Raw genomic sequence first — 7,826 nt, forward strand, 5'->3', positions numbered from 1 at the left:
TCATTTGTCACTAAACATGTCTCAAAAATACCACGCTGCATTTTGGTCCACTTCTTGGAAGGCAAGGTTTTGTTACACTTGGGAGGAGATACTGGCTGGAAGAGGTCGCCTCCCATGGGAACAGGTGGAGGCACTTTGGAGAGCAGAGGCAGGTGGAAAAATGTCTTGGGGGATAGGGAGAGTGTCAGCAAGTCAAGATCAGACCATGAGCTGCTCTCCTGTTTTTTGCGTGAGGCCAAGGAGGAGAGACCAGAACCAGAGCCGGTGTTGAAGTGGCTGTGAAGCAGAGGGGCTGTGAAGGAGTTAATGGGGAAATTGGAGGAGAGAGAAAATGAGGAGTTGCTGTGTTGGTGCTTTTTGCATGGAATTCGCCCCGACTTAAACGTGTCAGGGATTTGATGGCATCTGGGTCTCGCTCCATACTGGTCCTGGAGGTGCGTGTTAGTCGGTGGTGAAGTTGGTGCCAGCCTCACGCACCAGGCCTCCTGTGCACATTCCTAGCCTTGCGTCCTGTGCCAACACTGCTCTCAAGATCTCCAGTACGCCTTCACGGTCTATATCCCATCCGCTGTCCAAAGCCAAGTCGGCTGGGGCCACTACACATAAGGGTGGCCCCGGGAATTGCCCTCCGGTGGCCAGCTCCGACTGAGCCACCATCCTAGCTTCCTGTGCTTGTCCTCGGCCCAGTACCACCAGTGCCAGCACCACGCATCTGGACTACAGTGCGCCGCCTCCCAGCGCTGCCGGAGCCTTTCTCCTCTCCTGCACTGCCGGAGTCTCCCCGCCTGTTCAGTGCTGCCCGAGCCTTCCTCCTCTCCAGCGCTGCCAGAGCCTTTCTCCTCTCCTGCGCTGCCGGAGTCTCCCGCCTGTTCAGTGCTGCCCGAGCCTTCCTCCTCTCCTGCGCTGTCGGAGCCTCGCCCTCTCCAGGCTGCCGGAGTCTCCCGCCTGTTCAGCGCAGCCAGAGACTTCCTCCTCTACAGCGCTGCTGGAGTCTCCCGCCTGTTTAGCGCAGCCCGAGCTGTCAGTCTGCATGGAGCAGCCAGAGCTGTCAGTCTTCATGGAACAGCCAGAGCTGTCAGTCTGCATGGAGCAGCCGGAGCTGCCAGTCTGCATGGAGCTGTCAGTCTGCAAGGAGCTGCCAGTCTGCATAGAGCAGCCAGAGCTGTCAGTCTGCATGGAGCAGCCAGAGTAGTCAGTCTGCAAGGAGCTGTCAGTCTGCATTGAGCTGTCAGTCTACATGGAGCAGCCAGAGCCGCCAGTCAGCATGAAGCAGCCAGATCCGTCAGTCTGCCAGGATCTGCCAGTCAGCCAGACTCTTCCAGATCTGCCAGTCAGCCAGACTCTTCCAGATCTGCCAGTCAGCCAGACTCTTCCAGATCTGCCAGTCAACCAGAATCTTCTAGATCTGCCAGTCAACCAGACTCTTCCAGATCTGCCAGTCAACCAGACTCTTCCAGATCTGCCAGTCAACCAGACTCTTCCAAATCCGCCAGTCAGCCAGGATCTGCCAGAATCGCCAGCCAGCCAGGATCTGCCGGATCCAACTACCTGGCTGGGCTTCCTCTCAGTGCTGGGCTTCCTCTCAGTGCTGGGCTTCCTCTCAGTCCCGAGCTTCCTCTCAGTCCCGAGCTTCCCCTCAGTGCCGAGCTTCCCCTCAGTGCCGAGCTTCCCCTCAGTTCTGAGCTGCCCCTCAGTCCCGAGCTGCCCCTCAGTCCCGAGCTGCCCCTCAGTCCCGAGCTGCCCCTCAGTCCCGAGCTGCCCCTCAGTCCAGTAGGGTTCTGGGTGAGTACTACTAGGCCATGGTCGGCGGCGAGGGTGGACTATCCTAGGATGCGAGGAGGGGGGACTAAGACATTTATAGAGTGGGGTCCACGTCCCGCGCCGGAGCCGCCACCATGGACAGACGCCACCCGGACCCTCCCTATTGTTTTGATGTGCGTCCGGGAGTCCGCACCTTACGGGAGGGGGTTCTGTCACGCCCTGGTCGAAATATATTATGTTTATTCTTCATTTATTCAGTCAGGCCAGGGTGTGACATGGGTTATTGTGTGTGTTTTTGTCTTGGTGTTTTGTGGGGTGTCTAGCGTAGTCTATGGCTGCCTGAGGCAGTTCTCCCGCCTGTTCAGATCTGCCAGTCATTTCCGGCGGAAATGGAGGAAAACTCGCCTCCTGCGGACCTGGCATCCTTTCACTCCTCCTCTCTACATTTTCCTCCTCTGTCTCTGCTGCTAAAGCCACTTTCTACCACTCTAAATTCCAAGCATCTGCCTCCTAACCCTAGGAAGCTCTTTGCCACCTTCTCCTCCTCCTGAATCCTCCTCCCCTCCCCCTCCTCCCTCTCTGCAGATGACTTCGTCAACCATTTTGAAAAGAAGGTCGACGACATCCGATCCTCGTTTGCTAAGTCAAACGACACCGCTGGTTCTGCTCACACTGCCCTACCCTGTGCTCTGACCTCTTTCTCCCCTCTCTCTCCAGATGAAATCTCGCTTCTTGTGACAGCCGGCGCCCAACAACCTGCCCGCTGACCCTATCCCTCCTCTCTTCTCCAGACCATTTCCGGAGACCTTCTCCCTTACCTCACCCTCGCTCATCAACTCATCCCTGACCGCTGGCTACGTCCCTTCCGTCTTCAAGAGAGCGAGAGTTGCACCCCTTCTGAAAAAACCTACACTCGATCCCTCCGATGTCAACAACTACAGACCAGTATCCCTTCTTTCTTTTCTCTCCAAAACTCTTGAACGTGCCGTCCTTGTACACAGCTCTCCCGCTATCTCTCTCAGAATGACCTTCTTGATCCAAATCAGTCAGGTTTCAAGACTAGTCATTCAACTGAGACTGCTCTTCTCTGTATCACGGAGCGCTCCGCACTGCTAAAGCTAACTCTCTCTCCTCTGCTCTCATCCTTCTAGACCTATCGGCTGCCTTCGATACTGTGAACCATCAGATCCTCCTCTACACCCTCTCCGAGTTGGGCATCTCTGGCGCGGCCCACGCTTGGATTGCGTCCCTACCTGACAGGTCGCTCCTACAAGGTGGCGTGGCGAGAATCTGTCTCCTCACCATGCGCTCACCACTGGTGTCCCCCAGGGCTCTGTTCTAGGCCCTCTCCTATTCTCGCTATACACCAAGTCACTTGGCTCTGTCCTAACCTCACATGGTCTCTCCTATCATTGCTATGCAGACGACACACAATTAATCTTCTCCTTTCCCCTTCTGATGACCAGGTGGCGAATCGCATCTCTGCATGTCTGGCAGACATATCAGTGTGGATGACGGATCACCACCTCAAGCTGAACCTCGGCAAGACGGAGCTGCTCTTCCTCCCGGGAAGGACTGCCCGTTCCATGATCTCGCCATCACGGTTGACAACTCCACTGTGTCCTCCTCCCAGAGCCCTAAGAACCTTGGCGTGATCCTGGACAACAACCTGTCGTTCTCAACTAACATCAAGGCGGTGGCCCGTTCCTGTAGGTTCATGCTCTACAACATCCGCAGAGTACGACCCTGCCTCACACAGGAAGCGGCGCAGGTCCTAATCCAGGCACTTGTCATCTCCCGTCTGGATTACTGCAACTCGCTGTTGGCTGGGCTCCCTGCCTGTGCCATTAAACCCCTACAACTCATCCAGAACGCCGCAGCCCGTCTGGTGTTCAACCTTCCCAAGTTCTCTCACGTCACCCCGCTCCTCCGCTCTCTCCACTGGCTTCCAGTTGAAGCTCGCATCCGCTACAAGACCATGGTGCTTGCCTCTGCGGGCTGTGAGGGGAACGGCACCGCAGTACCTCCAGGCTCTGATCAGGCCCTACACCCAAACAAGGGCACTGGCGTTCATCCACCTCTGGCCTGCTCGCCTCCCTACCACTGAGGAAGTACAGTTCCGCTCAGCCCAGTCAAAACTGTTCGCTGCTCTGGCCCCCCAATGGTGGAACAAACTCCCTCACGCCAGGACAGCGGAGTCAATCACCACCTTCCGGAGACACCTGAAACCCCACCTCTTTAAGGAATACCTAGGATAGGACAAAGTAATCCTTCTCACCCCCTTAAATGATTTAGATGCACTATTGTAAAGTGGCAGTTCCACTGGATGTCATAAGGTGAATTCACCAATTTGTAAGTCGCTCTGGAGAAGCGCGTCTGCCAAATGACTTAAATGTAAATGTAAATGTTCTCAATCAGAGTCAGGTGATTATCGTTGTCTCTGATTGGGAACCATATTTAGGCAGCCATATTCTTTGAGTGTTTCGTGGGTGATTGTTCCTGTCTCTGTGTCTTCACCAGATAGGACTGTTTAGGTTTTCACGTTCCGTTTGTTGTTTTTGTATTGTTCGTGTTTTTTAATTCGTCATTAAACATGTCTCAAAATACCACGCTGCATTTTGGTCCGCTTCTCCTTCAACAGAAGAATCCGTTACAACAACAGTGTATTGATGAGTTGAAGAGGTGATTTAATGTAGCACAACAGTGTATTGATTAGTTGAAGAGGTGATTTAATGTAGCACACCAGTTTATTGATGAGTTGATGAGTTTGATTTAATGTAGCACAACAGTGTATTGATGAGTTGAGAGTTGATTTAATGTAGCACAACAGTGTATTGATGAGTTGAAGATGTGATTTAATGTAGCACAACAGTGTATTGATGAGTTGAAGAGGTGATTTAATGTAGCACAACAGTGTATTGATGAGTGAAGAGGTTGATTTAATGTAGCACAACAGTGGATTGATGAGTTGAAGAGGTTGATTTAATGTAGCACAACAGTGGATTGATGAGTTGAAGAGGTTGATTTAATGTAGCACAACAGTGTATTGATGAGTTGAAGAGGTTGATTTAATGTAGCACAACAGTGTATTGATGAGTTGAAGAGGTTGATTTAATGTAGCACAACAGTGTATTGATGAGTTGAAGAGGTTGATTTAATGTAGCACAACAGTGTGTTGATTTAATGTAGCACAACAGTGGATTGATGAGTTGAAGAGGTGATTTAATGTAGCACAACAGTGTATTGATGAGTTTGTGTTATGCCTGTTTATCAGCAGTAAATCATTTGACCACACGCCTTGTGGCTTGATAATATTCTCTTTTATGTTTTACTTTCTATAAATAAACTGTTATGGGACTGTTCTATTGGCTGTAACTCTAATACTAATCACATGTATTGTAAAGGGAAATGACAACATGCTATGAGTTGCAGCCTTTAGAATAATGACAACATGCTATGAGTTGCAGACTTTAGATAAATGACAACATGCTATGAGTTGCAGCCTTTAGAATAATGACAACATGCTATGAGTTGCAGCCTTTAGAATAATGACAACATGCTATGAGTTGCAGCCTTTAGAATAATGTAGAACATGCTATGAGTTGCAGCCTTTAGAATAATGTAAAACATGTCCTTGACTCTATCAAGTTGATGAACAAAAGTTAGCCTGTAGACAAGATTGAATGTACAATAATCTGATGAGTGACAATATTAGGCTTGTCAGTTTTCATATTGTACATGAAGAGATGGGAGCATCTAGTACATGAAGAGATGGGAGCATCTAGTGCATGAAGAGATGGGAGCATCTAGTACATGAAGAGATGGGAGCATCTAGTACATGAAGAGATGGGAGCATCTAGTATATGAAGAGATGGGGAGCATCTAGTACATGAAGAGATGGGAGCATCTAGTACATGAAGAGATGGGAGCATTAGTACATGAAGAGATGGGAGCATCTAGTACATGAAGAGATGGGAGCATCTAGTACACAAGAGATGGGAGCATATAGTACATGAAGAGATGGGAGCATCTAGTACATGAAGAGATGGGAGCATCTAGTACATGAAGAGATGGGAGCATCTACTATATGAAGAGTTGGGAGCATCTAGTACATGAAGAGATGGGAGCTTCTTGTAATTGACAGATGCAGTGAAAGGAGCCTCTCTTTATCAAATTCTCCTTCAGAGTCACAAGCAGGTTAAACATTGTGATTTCTATATAATACTGTATCAGAGATCAGATTCTGCAGGTTCATTGACACGTACCTTTCTCAAATAACTCTCAACATTCAAGAGGTGCAGCTTTATTTCCAAAGTTCACTTTTTCTTCAACAACATCTGTGTTGTCCAGGTATTTATCACAGGACCCCTGTAGCAGCAGTATTGATCAACAGCTGTGTTGTCCAGGTATTTATCACAGGACCCCTGTAGCAGCAGTATTGAGCTGCTACTAAGCAGAAACTAGTACCACAATCAAATTAAAATCAAATTATTCTGTCATCAATGGATGAACGGCCAATAGAAACCAGATAGAAACTGGTGCATGTGACTTCAGTTCTGGTTTGCCACAGACTTGCTGAATGTCTTTCCATGTCTGGGGAAATGAAACCAGGCCAGCAGCTGACTGTCAGACTGTGGTTTTGAGTCACGTGAGCCTGACATGGACAAAGGCAGACATGTGACCATGGACAACATCTTCACATCATTTTCACTGTCAGGCAAGTTGATTACAAACAAGACTAGCCTGCTAGGAACAGTGAACAAACAAACAAGACTAGCCTGCTAGGAACAGTGAACAAACAAACAAGACGAGCCTGCTAGGAACAGTGAACACACAAACAAGACTAGCCTGCTAGGAACAGTGAACACACAAACAAACAAGACTAGCCTGCTAGGAACAGTGAACACACAAACAAGACTCGCCTGCTAGGAACAGTGAACACACAAAGAAGACTAGCCTGCTAGGAACAGTGAACAAACAAACAAGACTATCCTGCTAGGAACCGTGAACGAACAAACAAGACTAGCCTGCTAGGAACAGTGAACAAACAAACAAGACTAGCCTGCTACAGTGAACAAACAAACAAGACTAGCCTGCTATGAACAGTGAACAAACAAACAAGACTAGCCTGCTATGAACAGTGAACAAACAAACAAGACTAGCCTGCTAGGAACAGTGAACAAACAAACAAGACTAGCCTGCTGAACAAACAAACAAGACTAGCCTGCTATGACAGTGAACAAACAAACAAGACTAGCCTGCTATGAACAGTGAACAAACAAACAAGACTAGCCTGCTATGAACAGTGAACAAACAAACAAGACTAGCCTGCTATGAACAGTGAACAAACAAACAAGACTAGCCTGCTAGAACAGTGAACAAACAAACAAGACTAGCCTGCTATGAACAGTGAACAAACAAACAAGACTAGCCTGCTAGAACAGTGAACAAACAAACAAGACTAGCCTGCTATGAACAGTGAACAAACAAACAAGACTAGCCTGCTAGGAACAGTGAACAAACAAACAAGACTAGCCTGCTATGAACAGTGAACAAACAAACAAGACTAGCCTGCTAGGAACAGTGAACACACAAAGAAGACTAGCCTGCTATGAACAGTGAACACACAAACAAGACTAGCCTGCTAGGAACAGTGAAGACACAAAGAAGACTAGCCTGCTAGAACAGTGAACAAACAAACAAGACTAGCCTGCTAGGAACAGTGAACACACAAACAAGACTAGCCTGCTAGGAACAGTGAACACACAAACAAGACTAGCCTGCTATGAACAGTGAACAAACAAACAAGACTAGCCTGCTAGGAACAGTGAACAAACAAACAAGACTCGCCTGCTAGGAACAGTGAACAAACAAACAAGACTCGCCTGCTAGGAACAGTGAACAAACAAACAAGACTCGCCTGCTTGGAACAGTGAACACACAAACAAGACTAGCCTGCTAGGAGATACTTGCCGCTGGCCTGTTGCGCTGTTCTACAATGTGCTTGACATGGCTGCTATCAACACGTGTTGTACAAGCAATGCCTTGTCAAGACAGTCAGCAGG

The 7,826-nt window shown here is 48.7% G+C and overlaps 1 protein-coding gene across 2 annotated transcripts in view; it reads right to left on the bottom strand.

Annotated features, from left to right (window-relative positions):
• Positions 1 to 6,333, bottom strand: part of LOC135537517 (NLR family CARD domain-containing protein 3-like) — a 124,408-nt gene extending 118,075 nt beyond the window's left edge. The window contains exon 1 of one of the 2 annotated variants that reach the window (XM_064963651.1): positions 6,027 to 6,332. The gene's annotated coding sequence lies outside the window, so the exon portion shown is untranslated. Of the gene's footprint in view, positions 1 to 6,026 lie in introns of both variants that reach the window. The other variant, XM_064963652.1, reaches the window with a different exon arrangement.
• Between the last annotated feature and the right edge of the window lie 1,493 nt (positions 6,334 to 7,826).

The sequence above is a fragment of the Oncorhynchus masou genome, unplaced genomic scaffold (assembly GCF_036934945.1).
Source record: "Oncorhynchus masou masou isolate Uvic2021 unplaced genomic scaffold, UVic_Omas_1.1 unplaced_scaffold_806, whole genome shotgun sequence".
Taxonomy (NCBI): domain Eukaryota; kingdom Metazoa; phylum Chordata; class Actinopteri; order Salmoniformes; family Salmonidae; genus Oncorhynchus; species Oncorhynchus masou.